Here is a 19,118-nt window from a genome sequence, read left to right on the forward strand (position 1 = left end):
TCATCATACTAAATGAAGTCAGAATAGAGAAAGACAAACATCCTATGATATTACTTACATGTGAATTCTAAAAAAAAAAAAAAAATACAAACGAACTTAATATAAAACAGACTCACAGGCATAGAAAGCAAACTTATGGTTACCAAAGGGGAAAAGCTAAGGGATAAATTAAGAGCTCTGGATTAGCAGATACAAACTACTTTATCTAAAATCTATCAACAATAAAATCCTACTACATAATACAGGGAAGTATAATCAATATTATGCAATAAACTACAATAGAAAAGAATTTTTAAAAAGAAGGAAAAGAGGAACAAAAAGAAAAATGATAAATATCAAAACCATAGAAGTAAAACCAAACATATCATTACATTAAATGTGAAGTGTCTACACACAGCCGCTTAAATAGCATGGCATGTCAGATGGTAGAAAGGCAAATCCACTAGATGCTATCTATAAGAGACACATATTGGATTCAAAGACATAAATATGTGAAAATAATGAAAATTAAAATAACATATAAACGGTGACCATAAAAAATCTGGTTACTGTATTCACATCATACAAAATTAACATTCAGATAAGAAATATTACAGAAGTGGACATTTCATAACAATGAAAATATCATTATGGATTATATTAAAATTATAAATACATACACAGCTACTAAGGAAGCCCAAAAATACATGAAGCAAAAACTGGCAGAACTGAAAAAAAAAAAAAAGACAATTCAATAATATCCACTGCAATGGACTACTCGCAAAAATTGTTAGAAACACTTAGAAGAAATCGTTATGAACATAGACAATGGAAATTTCACTATCAAACAACTTGTTATAACCAACATCAGTAGGATACCTCTAAACAAAGTCTGCATAATGCACGCTCTTCAAGGACACATAAAACATTCTCCAGGATAGGAGTTCCCATTGTTGCTCAGTGGGCTAAGGACCTGATGTTGTCTCTGTGAGGAGACAGGTTTGATCCCTGGCCTTACTCAATGGGTTACAGATCTAGTGTTGTCTCAATCTGAGGCACAGTTCACACAAGCAGCTCAGATCCAGTGTTGGCATGGCCATGGCATAGGCCACAGCTCCAGCTCTGATTCAACCCCTAGCCCAGGAACTTTCCAAGTGCCATAGTTATAGCCATAAAAAAACCCCAAGAACTATAACAAAAAATCTCCAGGATAGACCATTTGCTATAAAACCATCCCCAAAAGCTTAAATGACTGAAAGCATATGAAACATAATCTCTGATCACTCGAAATTATGTTGGAAATATATAATAGAAACAATCTGAGACAACTCTAATATATGGACATTACACAACACACTTTAAATGACCTGTGTCAAAGGAGATATCATAAAATAAAATAAACTACTGAAACTATGAAAACACATTATATTTATAGAATGCAGCTGAATTCTTTGAGGGTCTGAACCTTTAAATGCCTATATCAGAAAGGAAAAAAAAAGTCTCAAATCAATTACCTAAGCTGCCACTTTAGCAAATAATAAAAAGAAGAGTAAACCAAATCCACAGCAAGAAGAAAATAATGTTAGGGTAAATCAATGAAATAAAGAGAAATAGAAAAAAAAAATCACAAAACAAGAAGTTGACTTAAAAAATAAATGAAAGTGGTAAACCCTTAGTTAGACTGATAAGAAAATAAAAGCAGCAAATTACCAAAACCAATAATGAAAAAAAGAGCTCATTATCTTCCTTATAAAAACTAAGAGGTTTATAAGGAAATATTAGCCTAACTGAATGCCAACAAATTAGACAAATCAGAGTATATGGACAAATTATAAAAAGACACATATTATCAAAATTCATTCAGAAAAATGAGAAAATGTGAATATATTAATAAAATGTAGGAAAATTGAAATAGTAATTTAAAATATTCTCACAGAGAAAATTTTAGGCACGAATGTTTTCACTGATGAATCATACCAAACTTTTAGAGAAGAAATGATATAATTCCTTCATGAGCTCTTCCAGAAAATATAATTGTAAGGAATAGTTCTAAAGTCATTATATAAGGCCAGTATTGCCATGACAACTTAAATTTACAAAGACATCAAGAAAAAAATACTACAGACCAATAGCCATCATGAATAGAGATACATGCACAACTTCAACAAAATATTGTAAACTCTGAATCAGAAGCATTTTGTAAGAATTATATATCATGGCCAAGTGGAATTTATATCAGGAATGTAAGGTTGGATAAATATCTGAAAATCAGTAATAATGTACCATATAAATGAAAGAATTGACAAAATCCGCATGATAATCCCAATAGATACAAAGAGTTAGTGAAAAAAATTCAACATACTTTTATATTAATATTTCACTACAAACTGGGAATACATGGTATCTTGCTTAAAACACACACACAAAAAAAAACCTTATGTCTAATATCATACTTAATGATTAGAGTAAATACTTCCCCCAAAAGACAAGGAACAAAGCTAATATACCCTGCTCTGTTCTCATGATGTCTAGTGAACATTGTATTAGTGACTTTATAGCCAATACATTAAGGCAAGAGGAAGGAGGAGGAGAGGAGAAGGGGGATGGAGAAGGAGAAGAAATTGTAGGAATTCAAATCTGGGAAAATGAAACTGTCTTTTTTTGCAGATGACATAATCCATACATAAAAGATTCTAAGGAATGCCCTTCTCCTCTACACACAAAACACACTAGAATGAATAAGTTTACCAAGGTCATAAGATATAAGATTAGTACCCCAAATCAACTGAAGTCTATAGACCACAATAAGCTACAGAAAATAAAATCAAGAAAACAATTCTACTTAGAACAGCAAAAAAAAGAATAATATGCATTGCATTGGAAAAAATTTAACACAAGATGTATGAGACTTATGTTGAATACCATGAAACACTGCTGGAACAAAGCGAATTTAAATAAATGAGGACACATGCCATGTTCACAGACTGAGATATTTTTCCCAAATTGATATAGTTTTTCCTCAAAAAATTGATCTATAAATTTAACAAAATCCTTGTCAAAAATCTATGCAAGATTTTTTTTTATAGAAATAGATGCAAAGACTTAAAATAGCCAAAACAATTTTTCAAAAGAACAACAAGTCTGAAGGGCTTAAATGACTGTATTCAAAATTTACCATACAGCAATAGTAAAGAAGATAGTGTGGCACTGGCCTAAGGATAAGTACATAGATCTATGAAACAGCTAAGTCCAAAAATAAATCCTTGTGTTTATGATTAAATTTCCTTGACAAAGGCAATGCAATTATATTTTAAACAAATGATACTGGTATAATTAGATAGCCATGAACAAAGAATGAATTTAGATGCTCACCAAAAATGCACTCAGAACCAATCACTAACCTAAATGTAAGAGCTAAAACATTAAAACCCTTCAAAGAGAACATAAGAGTAAAATTTTAAGATTTGGGGTTAGGCAAAGAATATTAGGTACAAAACCAAAGACTAGAGACATAAATACACATGTAGGTAAAATAATAATTCATAATATACAATGTTATATATTATTTTATTAAATAATATGTATGGTTTTACATAACATAAAATTTGTTATTTTCTCATATAAATGTAATAAATATATAATTATAATATATAAATATATAGAATAAATTATACTTCAAAAATACTTTAAAATGAGAATCATTAATCCTTCAAAAGACACCATAAGAAAATGAAATTACAAGGCACAAAATGGGAAAAATATTTAAAAACTATATGTATCTAATAAAGGACTTTCATCCATAATACATATTATATACTATAGTATAAAAATACACAATATTAATAGCATACTACTTTATAGCACAATATTATACAACCCCAAAATAAGAAAAGTGATCTAAAATTGATCAAAACTTGTACTTTCTATACCAAAGAACACATGTAAAGGACTAATAAGCATGTGAAGGATTGCCACATATTCGTTAGGAAGTAAGTTAAACCTACAATGAAAAACCACTGCACATTTACAAGAATACTTATGGTCGAAATGTGTGACCACACTAAGTTTTGTTAAAGTTGTAGAGAAACTGGAACCCTCACACACTGCTGCTAGAAATGTAAAGTGGTACCACCAACTTGGAAATCAGTTTGGCAATTCTTAAAAAATGAAGATAAAGTTTTCAAATGACCCAGCAATTCTACTCTTAATAATCTACCATAGAGAAATGGAAACATGCCACACAATTATTTTATACATAACTGTTCATAGAAGCATGTTTATAATGGCCTACTGAACAATCTAAGTATCCATCAAATGCTAAATGGGTAATATAACGCAATGTGGTATACATTCATACAATAAACTATTTAATCATATAAAGGAATGAAATACTGATATATAAACCTTAAAAGCATTACACTAAGTGAAAGAGGCCATGCACCAAAGACTACAATTGTAGGATTCCATTTATGCGAAATGTCTAAAAAAGGTAACTTTATAGAGACAGAAAGCAGATCAATGGTTGCCTCTGACAGGGATACTCTTTGCAGTGGAGAATGATGCAAATGAGCTCATGGGAAATTTTTAGAGAAATGGAATATATATAATTATATCACAGTGACAGTTGAACAACTCCATAAATTCAGTAAATACCATCAATTTGTATACCTACAAAAAATGAATAAGAAGAAGTAGTCTGCCCTCAAACCCCATCATTAGCCCATTTTGATGGATGCTGAAAGAGGTAAACTAGATTCTTGCACAAAGGCAGAGAGCTAGATTTTTTAAAGAATATCAGGAACATGGAATTCAAACCCAATACTGAAAAATGACAAATTAGCGTGTGCAAATCCAGTCAACATTATGTGAATCCATGCAAATAAAAGTTTTTATAGATGCCCTCAAATATTTAAGTGACATGCTATTTCTTTCTAAAATGATACAGAGCAGTAGAAGTAACTACATTTTGAAGCTAGGTAAGCTCAGTTCAGCACCATTCATGGAGAACTTGAATGGCAAGGACTAAAGATTTGAACATGACAACATTCAGCCTCCCTTACAAGTCCCGTTCTACTAAATACTCCACATGAACCTTGGGCAAAGTACTTGACCTCTCTGAGTACCAGTTCCCCTCTCTGCGAAACAGGGATTCAATGAAAAAACATATGTGAACTCTATAGTAGGCACTTAGGAAATATTTCATGCTAACTACATTTCTAAAATAAGTGGTAAGGGAGAGGTACATGCTTGTGGTTTTAATAATTGCGGGTTTTTCAGGGAGTTGCAACTAAGTGCTGGCTTCATTACAGGGATTCAGTAAAAGTAACAGATGTTCTTTGAACAGAAACCTGCTGAGATAAGCCATCCAAAGTGTCCAATCAGGTAAATGGAATGAGTCATGATTGACATTATTTCTTACCTGTGGAGTTTCACTGGTACTTTCCAAATTTGGAGTCTCATTTCTGAAATGAAGCAGAACAGAATGTCAAGGAGCTATTCCTCTCAAAGCTACAAAGCTATCTGGGCTTCCTGGAAATTCTTGAGAGCCAGAGCTCCTAGGTGGGAATTAGAACAATAAGGAGGAACTTTAGTGACATTAGAAGTGAGAGATCCTAGGAAGGGTAGAGACAGATGCCTGGCAATTCATTCAAGGCGAAATGCAAAATGCTAAAGAGGCACTGGTGCTCAATTAAGTTCAATTGAACAGGTATTTCTAAAGCTTAAGTTGCGCCTAAAACTATTCCAGGATCTAAAGACACAGAGTCAAAAGTAAGACCTGGACCCTCCCTTTAAGAAGCTCACAGATATGTAGGAGAGATAGATATTAACAAATAATTACATGTGTGAGAAATGCAATAATCGGAATATACATGAGGAAAGAACACTTCAATTAGGCCACCCAATTTTACAAATTCTAGTGATCGAAACAGATTTTTATGCCTCAAAGAAAATTCTCAAAACCTTGCAATATGACAAAAAATTGATAGCTGATTTAACAATTAAATTTCCTGAGAAATTTTCCTTTTGTGCTATTTGCGACTTTGCGACTGAAAGCCAATGAAATTGATAAGTTTCAAGAAAGGTAGGTGGTTGTAACTGGGCCTCAGTGATAATCAGATGACTGTGTGGTCTCAAATACCACCCAGGATTTCTTTCAACAACCCCTTCTCTCTGTATATCAGCTTCTTTCTCTCTACTGGGCTTCTTTCATGCAGCTGAAACCATGCCTACTGGTACCTCCAAAGTTTACGTTCCAATTTTTCCAGGGAGAAAGAGATTTTTGCATTCTCTAAATAGATTCAAAAATCTAGAGAAGCATGATTCCAAACTGTGTGGGGTTTTACCATCTTGTGGCCTAAAATGTGAGGTCATTAAAAATGTAGTCTTGGAGTTCCTGCTGTGGCACAGTGGGTTAAGGATCAGGTGTTGTCTCTGCAGCCGTGTGGGTTCAATCCCCAGCCCACATAGTCGGTTAAGGATCCAGCATTGCCACAACTGTGGCATAGGTCACAGCTGTAGCTCTGATTCGATCCCTGGTCCAGGAACTTCCATATGCCATGGGCGCAGCTAAAGAAAGTGGGAAAAAAAAAAAAAAAAAAAAAAAAAGGTAGTCTTTATACCAGACCACATGACTGGTCTGGAAGAAGAGAATTTCTTAAAAAGAAGATGGCACATTTCCCAGAGAAGGGCCAGCTGAGTACAAAGAGAAAAAAAAAAAAACCACTTTTCCACCACATTACTTTGCTTTAAATTCCGATCCACTCTTCTTCACATTCCTTTAATCTTGCCCTCACCCCATGTCCCATTCGATCCTATTGCAAATCTCCCCTCTCTAGCTCCACCCACACTACAAGAACCTGTTTTTAAAATGAGGTTATGGAAAGAGATAGCAACATGCCTTCTAGATTCTGTGCACCTTTGGAAGTGTTAATTAAGAAAGAGATCACAAAGGACTGAATTGCCCCTGGAGAGGGAGGCCAAGGAGCCAAGGCTAGAGGAGCTAGTTAAACCTGCAGGAAATAAGTACAATGACACATCCTGTAATTAGAGAGGCATTTTAAGTGATCTAGAGAACACAAAACCCTCTTGACAGATATTTTGAGTAATCAACTTTCTTTACCAAGTATAAGCTCTGAGTGCTTCTGATAATGCATTACATTTAATCATTTTTTCCCTTTTACACATAATGGCACATTAACCACAAATAAAGAATAGTAGTGATTATCTTCCCAATGAAATATGGAGAAAAAACAATTTCTGCAATCCCAATGTCTTGTTTATCTATAATAAGACAAGCGCATGTGGATGCATGTGTGCTGAGGAGGGGCAACAAGCAGTGTCAATCAATTGTATTCATAAACACAGCTTAGAGGCAGACCTTGCATAATTTAGACTCTCCCCTGGCTTGCTGCTTCTGCTAGCAGGCATGCTTATGTTGCATTACCATTTTGATTGAATGACCAGGGTCAATAACCATCGCTTTTTCTCATCCAAAGAAAGAAAATTATTCTGAATCCAATCATCAATCAATGGATGTAATCAGTCTGTTTAAAACACCTTGGGTTCTTACACAACTGGCTATTCCTAGGAACACAATTATAAAAGACATGGTTTGGGATGACTTGTTAATTCTACTACAGCACAACTAACATGTCAAAAGGCCACTTAGGATTCAACATGTGCTCTGCTATTAAAAAGATTATGGCAAGGGATTCATTTGAGAAGTTATAGAGTCTGCACTCTGAGACCTCTAGTATCTGCATTCATTTGCATATAATTGTTTATCCATTACTTTGCCATACCATATAGCTACACTATTTTTCTATAATTTCTGGAGGTTAATGGCTTTTTTTCCCCCTCTAAATTCAGAGTCAACACAAACTGACACTAAAGTCAAGAAAATGTGCTTTTCAGAGTACTCTAACAACAGTTGGCAGTCTGTACATTGTGAAAAATGTATTTGATCAAGCAACTTTTGCTAGCAGCATGCCAATGGATCCACACTGATTTCCTTGAGAAATAAAGAAATTAATCCTCATCTTTCATTTAGGGATAGAAAACAGACTGAGACATCTTGCACCATACAAATCTCTGACTTAGCCTTCACTCAGGCTTTTGTGCAAGTAAATATAATTACTGAGCAAAAGAGAGGAACAAAAGAGCAGATTTTCAATCTCTCTCTGAATGGCCAGAACAATCAGCAGGCAGCTGGAGATGAGTGGGTTTCAATTGTAGCTCTCCTGCTCATGAATCCTGACTAGGCACAAGTGTTGGGGAGATCTGGGCTGTGGGGCATGATTGAATAATGTGGCTAGGCAAACTCACCCAACATTATTTGGATGTCTGCTCCTGGCACGAACAATAGATGCTCCCTTCCCTTGCTTTCAACCATTGTATATGTGTTTTCTTTTTCTTACATTTCTCCAGAGAAACGATACTTGTAAAAATGTTTCAACTGCACCTCAATATCAGATAATATATATATATATGTTTCATATATATATCATGTTATCTACTATATATACATATATAATTTTTAAAACATACTAACACAGAGGTTAAAAAAAAAAAAAAAAAGGCAAACTCAGATGCCAGAAATGTTGAAAGCCTTGGTGAGCTACCACTGGCATCAAAGAATGCTCTGAGGATATCTGCTAATATATGAGGGCCTAAACCCAGCTTTTAAAAATTATTTTGTGATTAAAAAACAAATAACATAAAAATGTGCCATTTTAATTATTTTTAAGCAGACAATTCAGTGGCATTAATTACATTCATGTTTACAATCATCATCACTATCTATTCCCAAATATTTTCCCATCACTCCAAACAGAAACTCATTTAGCCATTAAGCAATAACTTCCATTACCCCTTCCTCAAGCTCCTGGTAACCTATAACCTTTTTGTTTCTATGAATTTGCCTATTCTAGATATTTCATGTGCATGGAATTGTACAATATTTGTCCTTTTGTGACTGACTTATTACACTCGGCATATTTATTTTCAAGGTTCATCCATGTTAAAGCATGTGTCAGAATTTCATTCCTTTTCATTTTATTTTATTTATTTTTGGCATGTGGAAGTTCCTGAGCCAGAGATCTGACCTGCACAACAGCAACCAGAGTCACTGCAGTGACAATACCAAGCCCTAACCTACTGTGCCATAAGAGAACTCCTTCATTCCTTTTCAAAGCTAAATAATATCCCATACGTATGTACGTATCACATTTTGTTTATCCATTCATGTGTTGATGGATACTTGGATTGCTTCTATCTTTTAACTATTTTGAATAACACCCCAATGAACACTGGCATAAACATTTCTTTTCCAGTCTCTGTTTTCAATTATTATTATTATTATTTTTTGGCTATACATCTACAATAAATTCAGAGTTTTAATGGGCCACATAAAATCAAGAGAAAATAGGCAATGGCCCAGAGCCCCAAATCTGGAGGGAGCTTGGATTACAGAGTCCCTAATAAATCTGAGACCAGCAAGGGGCTCAGTATGTGAAATGGAAACAAAACAAATTATTCCCGCAGAAGGTGTGCTGCAGAGATGTTGGTTGTGAATGTAAGGAGTACAGCTAAAAGTGAAAAGTAATTTGGAGAATTCCTAAAGCAGAGCCTGGGTTACATGGGTATGTGGCTGCAATTCACCATACCCATATGGCCTGAAAAACCTTATCCAAACGGTCTTGACTTGATTGGGCTGCTGAGTAATTTAGGAAAAACAGACTTTCTTTGTTAACCACAGATTTTCAAGAAATGTGAACTAACAGTATGAAATCATTAAACAAGTGTAGAAACAATTAACATACAAATAAAGTCAGCAGAGAAACATAAACTATAAAATCAACCTCAAATGGCTACAGTTATTAGAAGTATCAGGTATTTTCCAGGTTACCTAAGAATTAAAGGGATTATTCAAAAAGTAAGCAAAGGAAAATGAAGAAAAAGTACAAGATTGAGGTGAAGGGAGTTCCTGTTGTGGCTCAGTGGTTAGCGAAACCCACAAGCATTCCTGAAGACATGGATTCAATCCCTGACCTCGCTCAGTGGGTTAGCGATCCAGCATTGCCTTGAGCTGTGGTGTAGGCCACAGATGTGGCTCAGATCCCACATTGTTATAGCTGTGGTGCAGGCCAGCAGCTACAGTTCCAATTGGACCCCTAGACTGGGAACCTCCACATGCCATGGGTGTGTCCCGAAAAAGAAAAAAAAAAAAAAAATGTTTGGGGTGAAGATAAAGAAGACAGAGTAACAAGGCCCAACATTTCAAATGAGAGAACAAGGAGAGGATACCAAAAAAGAGTAGCAATATTTAGAGAGGTAGTAGTTAAGAATTTCCTAAAGACAGCAATTCTTAAAATCCCAAACAGAATAAGCACCATGAAATCAACATCACATTAAATCAGAACATATCTTAATGAAGCTGTAGGACTTCTAAATAGTTTAAAAATGAAAAATATATAATTTACTTTTAGAAAAAGGACAATTATACTGACAATAAACCTTTAAACAGCAAAAAATGGAAGCCAGGGTTGCTGTGAGAAAACAACTTTCAATCTAGATTTAACCAGAAATAATATCCTGAAATACAGAATTAAATAGACACAAGCAAATAAAAACTAAGAGACGTCACTAACAATAGACCTTCACTAACAAACAGAACATGTAAAGGAGAAGACAAAGGAGAAATAACACGATCCTAGAAGAAAAATATAAGATGCAAGAAGGAATTGTGAAGAATGAATGCAACATAAAGGTATATATAAATGATCATTTCTTTAGAAAACAATAACAATGAATTCACATTGGGGTGTGGAAAAATCAGGACAGAACTAATGTGTCAAAAGTAATGTATGTAACCAGGATACGGATAAAACTTTACTAATTGTAAATACCTTGTCTCATTTGGGAGAAGAAGTTTAACATTAATTTGTGTACTCAAATATGCATGCTAAGATTTATAGGGTAATTTTGGTATGTAGAACAGTAGCCTTCCAATGAAGTCCATGTTCTAACACCAGGAACCTGTAAATATATTTCATATCAAAGAGAAAATGATGGAGGAGATGAAATTAAGGTTGCCAATCAGCTGATCTTAATACAGGAGATTAGCAAGCACTAGCCAAGTGGCACAGTATAATTGCAAGCATTCTTAAAGGTGGAAGAGGTAGACAGAAGAGCTGGTGTCAGAGTGATGAAATACAGGAAAGACTACAAACCATTTCTGTCTCTAAAGAAGGAAGTGGTCTGTAAGCCAAGGAATGTGGGCTATGTCTAGAAGCCAGAAGAAGCAATAAAACACATTCTCCTCTAAAGCATACAAAAGGGAATACAGACCTGCTGACACTGACATTTTAGCCCAGTGAGACTCATTTCAGATTTCTAACCTCCAGAACTGTAAGATAACAAATGTGTATTGTTTTAAGTTACTGTGGTAATTTGCAATCTAGGGGACTAATACAGAGACCACTTGAAAAAATGTAGAGCTTATTAATCTCAAATCCGTACACTTTAGAAATAATATACAATATATAACATACAAAATATGCAAGAAAAAGAAAACAATGAAATACACTATGATACATAGCATAAAATACATACAGAAAAAAGAATAAGAAGGAAAATATATTAATCTTTAAAAAGTCATGAAATGAGAAGAGAAACAGAAAAAGCAGAACAAAGAGACCCCAAAATGGCAGGGAGCTATAAATCCACATATATGAAATCCATATTCAATGTTTATGAATAAGACAAATTCCATCAGACAGAACTTGACAAAATGTATTTATATACATTATTTTCAGGAGACACACTGAAAAAGTTCTTTGGATAAACAAAATTGATAAACCTCTTGCAAAAGTGATCATGAAATAAAATGAAGGCAAATAAATAATTAGTATTAGGACTGAAATTTTAGATATAGCATGAGAGGCTTTTAAGGGTAATGATCTATTATGAAATCTGTATGCCAAAGAAACTGACAATTAGGTTCAGTTGAAGCATTTTAAGGAAATACAAAATACAAAATCCTACCTAAGTGAAAGGTAAATACTAAATAGTGCAACTATTACGTCTAAATTGATCTATATCTTCATTGCAAATCTAATCAAATGCTCAACAGAGATCCAAAAACAAAATAGACACACATATCAAAAGAGAATATATGGAAGTGCTGGCATTACCATTCAAATGATTTTTCAAATAATTTTGTTGAGAAAATTGAATTTCTATATTAAAAAAAGAAAGTGACTCCTACTTTCAATCATACCTTGATAAATTAGAAACAAATATAAATGACAACACTTTTAAATATTTAGCAGAAAGTCAGTGGAAATATCTTTGTGACTTTAGAGTGGTAAAAACGTCTCAAACAATACACAGAGAAGTATTAAGCCTAAAGCAAAAGATAATTTTAAAAAATAGATTCGACTACATTCAAATGAAGAACCTGGGGAATGTGAATTAAATCCTGTACAAGATGTCATTTCACATCTTCCTCAGCACCTTCAGATTCAACCTGGCCCACCTGCTCCTTCTTATTGCTTATTATCACAAGAGGAGATTTCCTGGGCCACAGGATATGCACACACTGGCACCTTCTACCTTTGCCTGGCCTCAAGTTTGGAGGGTAGGGCAAGATGTTACAGAGAAATTCCAGACTGTTTGTAAAGTGGTTTACCAGTTGCCTTCACATCAGCTTGTACACATGAGCATTTGCATTGCTTAGATCCTCACTAATGGCTTGGTATTTTCTAACTATTAAAGACATGGAAGGTGAGTCATCCCCAGCATCAGTCTTAAAAGAAGGGAGTCAGGTGTCACTGGGTCCCCATGCTGTACAGTGGAAAGAAAAAAAAAAGTGTGTTGGGAGAAATAACAATAAAAAATAAATTAAAAACAAATTAATTAATTTTTTAAAAAAGAAAGGAATCAAATGTTTCCTCCCATTCTCTCTTTCCCTTACTTGGCACCCTCACACTCCTCTCCAGCCCAATGCATCTCTTTCAGATAATCATTGCATATACACCCTCTTCTCTTGTCTTGAAAAATTCAGTTTGAAATAAGTAAGTTTTCAGACTTCTGTACCACAGGGTAATTGTTAGCCTGGATGTTGTGTTGTACTAATTGGATGCAGTTAGGAAGACGATGAAAAAGATATTACATTTTTTCCAAAAAGCAATTTGCCCATAGTAGAGGGAAAGGTACCCAATTCTCTGCTAGGGGCACAACTTACTATTCTGAATCCAGGTACAAAGAGCGGAGAGGTTGAAGAGGCTTTATATCTACTACTTTAAGCAGTCAGCATTTAGCTGAATCAGGGTTTCCATCTTAACAGTCTAGTTTGATGCACCACGGAGTGAGAAATTCTCCTAGATTCCAACAACTGGCCGACTGTCACTATGAGTTTTTGGTGTTTCTGCAAGTAATTTATCTTTGTTGGTATCTCCTTAGGTATTTTAGTGTAAAACCAAGAGGCAGAGTAAGTGCATCAAAACTACAGCATGTTCACTCTTGAAAGTACACTATCCACTCACAGAAATGACTCCTGGGCCATACAGATTAATCCTAGTGCTAAAACTGGTCTCCAGGAAGAAAAGAGCCTCAGGGCCACCCGCCAACTTCCTCCTTCCCCATTACTTTGCTAACCATATGACATTAGTTACATGGTCTTATCACAAGGCGACAGATGCCCCTGATTCGTGGTCTTCACACTCTAAAGAACTTTGAATGTTTGGTAGACATTGATAAACAGAGCAACCTACTCTGTTTTCCTCATCATATGAATACCAAAACCCTTGTCAAGGTGACAGAGCTATTAAGTGTCTATTCACACAGCAATCAGAAATTGGAGCATCAATCAGTAATCATAAAGTCAGGGGCCTTTTCTCACAAAGTCAGAAATTCAGAGGGCTTTCATAAGCTAATCAGCAGGCATCAAATAGACAATCAATCTAATTAGCTGCTCACATTCGGATGGCAATCAAAGCAACATAGTGTGCTTCATTAGCAGTGATATTGAAAACTGTGATCTATGCAGTATTCAGCTAGGAAATGAATATCCTTTTTTGTAAATAGGCAAGGAGGATGTGGCTATACTGTGTGTACTGTGTGCCAATTCAAAGGTATAGGCACCTGAAACCCAACAGAAGCCAACTTTTCTGTTGGCCTAAAACTAAGAAAGTTGGGGGAGGGGATTCATTTATCATTAACTCTGGCAATAGTGCATCAATAAACTGGGTGACAGGACCCACCACAAAGGAAAACTGAGGTAAAAAGGACGTCGATAATCATGGAAATTCATTTTTTTTTAATCAAAGTACCATTGTTCAGCTCTAAGCACAATCACTCTTTATTTTCAAAACCCATGACATTTCTAATATGTAGCTTCTTTGGGTACAATGGGCACCCAAGCACTCCAAGGTAGGTATCTTGAGAATCATCTTCCTTCAAGGTAAGAGCACTCCTCTCCTTCTACAGAGAGCACCTGCCGGAAAGCTGCTTGCCATTGTCAGCCACGTTAGTGATAAAGGCCTTGCAAAACAGAGACTGTCCTCTTCCTACCTCAGAATGACAATTATATATCACATATTTTGTCAAGCATATTGAGGGGAGTTAATTAAAGGGACAGACATGGTCACTGTTCTCCAGGAGCTCATCTTATTTTGGGTAAGGCTAACTTAAAAAAAAAGCAAACGTAAAAAAAATACAGTATGTTAATGATGGCTAACTGCTGTGTTACAAATCTGCATATTTTAGAGTCTGAGAATTTAACAGAAGGAAGAGAACACTGATATACTGAATGACAGAAGAGCCTTCTGGAAAAAGTTAGAGGCCAGGAGCTGGTTGCTGTCAAACTGGTATATTTCTAAATTGCCAGTGTTTCAAGAGAATCTGATAGTCATTTTTAGAGAAGGTTAGAATATGCTTCAGAAAGCTGGTATAATATGGTCACAAAATAGATCTTAAAAAATAAAAATAAACTCCCACACATTTTGCTCAATTTAGCACATTTTCACTCTCAATAAACCGCCCTGGTCAATACATGCTTATGAGTGAGCAATATCAACAATAGCCAGATACCATGGCACAACATGTGCCCAGCTGGACCCCTAAGTAAGGTTGTTGAAGGGAAAGTCTCCTGTCTCACATGTCTTGACACATCTACAGCAGAGACGGGGTGGAGGAGGGTGTGCATTTAAACATGTCTGCACTTCAAGTCTTGGCTCCACGGTCGCTTCCTCTGTTAAAGCCCCCCTCACTCTGTTCCACCTCCCCGGTAGCCTATCTACTTCTAATCTAATCCATACTTGCAAATTCTACCTTCCAATGTCTACCTTCTAGTCCAGACCTACAGCACTTTCTTATGCATATATAAATTTTTGAATCCCTCTATTAGATTGAGAACCCCTTTAGACCAAACAATGTTTTTGACTCATTTTCATAACTCCATCCACTAATATGTGCCTGATGAATAAACGGATGCTTTTTTCCCCATTAGTTTTGGTTTATGTGAAAAAAAATGTTGAGTTCTATGGAAGGAAAGTCATTACAGGGATTCATCGAAAGCACCTAGTGCCCAGAGGGCTGTGTGAGATATAAAACCTCATGCCATTGTCTCCAAGGAGTCTCTGTGCTTATATATGACAGATCACTCACGAGTCACACGGCAGGAAGTTTAATATGAGGGTTGGAGAGAACAAGCATTCAAAGAATGAAAAATCTGGTTTATGATCAAAAAAACTCCTAAGAGGTGTTCAAGGGGCTTGTTACATAGAAAGAAAAGTTTAAAAGGCAGGGAAAAAATGAGGACATGGTATCTTAAGGGAGAGCAGGAACAGGTCTTTCTTTATACAAAGAACACTAGAGTCTTAGAAAATGCATAATAATTCCATTGAAGATATGTAAGCTTCTATATTCCAAGATAAAACTTTTCAGATGAAAAGTGCCTTACACGAACTAGGAAATAAAATCCCTGTGAGTAAAGCAATCTCTGAGTTTCATTTGTTTTCTTCCTTTTTGATGTCTTACCGCACAGAGCACCTGATTATATAAGCCTGGGCTCCACTGCACCTGACAATGGTACTAAGCAGTAGGAGGCCAGAGCTCAGAGCCCGCAGGCACAGCAGCTGCAAACCCCAGCATGTACCCCCATGGGTAGTCACTGAAGGAGGTACTGCAGGGCCTATGTCTGGTTTGGATTTGGATGCTGAAAGCCTTCTCATTACAATATGCCCTGAGATGAGTGACAGTCCACTGCTGCTTTGTGCAGGAAAACCTGGATGCTCTATAGACAGACAGAGGCCTGTTGGTGAGCAGTTGCCCTGGCAGGTATGGAAGTGTTGCAAGAGGCTTTCTGTCTAGCATGTCTATTAGTTTGCTAGGGCTGCCAAGACAAAATATCACACACTAGGTGGCTTAAACAGCAGAAGTATGTTTTCTCATAGTTCCAGAAACTGGAAATCCAAGATCAAGGCATCACAAGGGTTGGTTTCTTCCCGGGCCTTTCTTCCTGGCTGGCAGACAGCTGAATTCTCTGTTCTCACATGGCCACCCCTCTGTGAGTGTGCAGCCCTGGTGTCTCTCATGTCCAAATCTCCTCGACTATAACTGGCATCCTATTTGACTAATGGCTGCTTTTTAACTTAAGTTAAAGGTCCTCTTTAAAGGTACTACCTTCAAATACAGCCACATTCTGAGGTACTAGAAGTTCAAAATTAAACATATGAATTTCAAGGGGGGACACAATTCAGTCTATAACTGGGAGGAATTACTGCCCCTCAATTGCCACCTGCAAAATTTACTAAGAAAGTACCCTCTTTACTTTTCTCAGAGAGATAGTCTCTCATTTATCCAATAATAAGAAAAAAATGCTAATATTTTAACAGGGTTTACTATTGTCAGGAATAATTCTAAGTACTCTATGTGGGTTACTTATTTCATAATTACAATAATCTTTTGAAGGGGGGATGGTTAATGGTCTCATTTTACCTGGGGATTCCAAAATAGGATTTTTTTTTTTTAATTTTAATGTTGCCTCCCTTTAAAAAAAAAAAAGAAAAAGCTTTTTAAGGTATAATTTATATAAAATAAACTGCCCATCATTGCAGTATATGATTTGGTAAGTTTTGATGTATGTTCACACCTGTGAATTCATCATGCAATGAAGTTTCTTCCTGCCCATCTGTAATCCTGCCCCCTGCCACTTCCCACAACCACCCACCTCATCTCCAGGCAACCATGGTTCACTTTCTGTTACTACAGAATTGCTCGCATTTTGCATTTCACAGCGGTTTTTTGGGGTTTTTTTGTTTGTTTGTTTGGTTTTTTTTTTGGACTGAAACCCGCAGCACATGAAAATTCCCAAGCTAGAAACTGAATCCAAACTGCGGCTGTAACCTACACCACAGCTGTGGCAACACTAGATCTTTAACCCTCTACATTGGGCCAGGGATCAAACCCATTCCACTGCAGAGACAGTGCAGGATCCTTAACCCATTGAGGCACAGTGGGAACTCCGTCCATATAAAATTCTCCTCATAGAATTTTATATGGATGGAACTTACAGTAGGTACTCTTTTCTGACTTCTTTCCCTCAACATAATTACTTTTAGAGTCACCTGTACTGCTGGGTATATCAATAGTTTATTCCTTTTATAACTGAGCTAGTACAACCAGTACCAGCATTTCCCACTATAACATAACAGATTGACAACGCTCTTGTCTTGGTATTGAGAAACTATCCTTAATCTTCGGAATCCCTTCTACATTACCTCCACGTCATATCTCACTGCCCCTCAGAAATTCTAAAGAGCTATTCCTATTCCAACAATACCACAAATCAAAAACTGTTAGATCCACTCCTATTAGTAAACATAGTTACCAGGAACCAAGAATGCTTACAAAATTACTGAGAAAAAGTGTGTTTTCAGTTTTCAAATACTAGGTATGAACTATGGAGCCAAAGGATTTGGAATAGGGTTTTTATAGCTAAATATTCTTATTAACAACATAAAGTCCTCTTCCTCATTCCCAACTCTGTTTAAAATCACTGTACTTTTCTCTTTCTGTCTGCAGTATAATTTAACCTCCTACTTGAATATAGAACATAATTCAGTTGAGAGGTGTGTTTATACCACATGAAACACAATAAAGCATGATGAAGTATTTCTTAAATCGTCTGCAAATGAATGGCTGCGATATTCCCAGGGTAGTCTCTGCTCTCCTGCAAACTAAAAGCAACTGTGGCTATTTATTAATATATGGATCCCAAATGCCTTTCTGAGACATGCAAAAGCTAGCTGGTATGAGCATAACCTAATGGAAAATTCAGAGAAAGATATTGCATGGAAAATGTGTCCTGAGACTGGAAGAGAATTTTCTGATGAAGAATAAGAGAGGCACAAACTGTTTTCTAATCCATAACAAAAACTAAGTAACAGCCCGATGTAGTGAAAAGAAATGACTCAGGAACTTCCGAGAGGGCCAGTGCCTTTGACGAAGTGAGACCCAAGATAATACACAAGTCTATTGACTTCAAAGTCTATGCTGCATGGAGCACAGGATCCAGAGAGAAATCAACCAAAACTGATCACCTGCTTTCTTGGTTCAGCGACAATGAGGAGCCAGTAAGTCTTAGTCTTTGGTTATAAGGAACTATTGTTCTGCCACGTTAACTCTCTCAGTATCTCAAGTATTGTATTTCTCCCTTCATAGCTATTTTCATTTTAAATCAAAATACATTTGTTCCATTATTTCATTTTATAATGTAAAAATACTCATATTCTAATAATTGTAAAATATTGCTTCAAGATTTACATGTAAGTGATTCTTTAAAAATCCTCTTAAATGCAGGAAAAGGTTGAAAAGACAGTAAGAAACTATTAGTCCAAAGTGTAGGGGAAAGAACCACTCTGAGTAGGAATCAAGAATTGCTGCTGTGGGAGTTCCCATTGTGGCTCAGCAGGTTATGAATGACTAGTATCCATGAGGGTGCAAGTTCAATCCCTGGCCTCACTTACTGTGTTAAGGATCTGGCGTTGCCATAAGCTGTGGTGTAGGTCACAGATGCAGCTCAGATTCTGCTTTGCTGTGGCTGTGGCATAGACCAGCAGCTGCAGCTCTAATTC

General features: G+C 36.0%; 1 long non-coding RNA gene across 1 annotated transcript in view; it reads right to left on the bottom strand.

The window, feature by feature from the left end:
- The window catches only part of LOC102159977, a 765,938-nt gene that overhangs the window by 412,417 nt on the left and 334,403 nt on the right, over positions 1-19,118 (bottom strand). Inside the window, exon 4 of the long non-coding RNA XR_002342830.1 lies at positions 5,399-5,441. This is a non-coding gene — a long non-coding RNA (uncharacterized LOC102159977). The remainder of the gene's footprint in view (positions 1-5,398; positions 5,442-19,118) is intronic.

The sequence above is a fragment of the Sus scrofa genome, chromosome 3, assembly GCF_000003025.6.
Source record: "Sus scrofa isolate TJ Tabasco breed Duroc chromosome 3, Sscrofa11.1, whole genome shotgun sequence".
NCBI lineage: Eukaryota > Metazoa > Chordata > Mammalia > Artiodactyla > Suidae > Sus > Sus scrofa.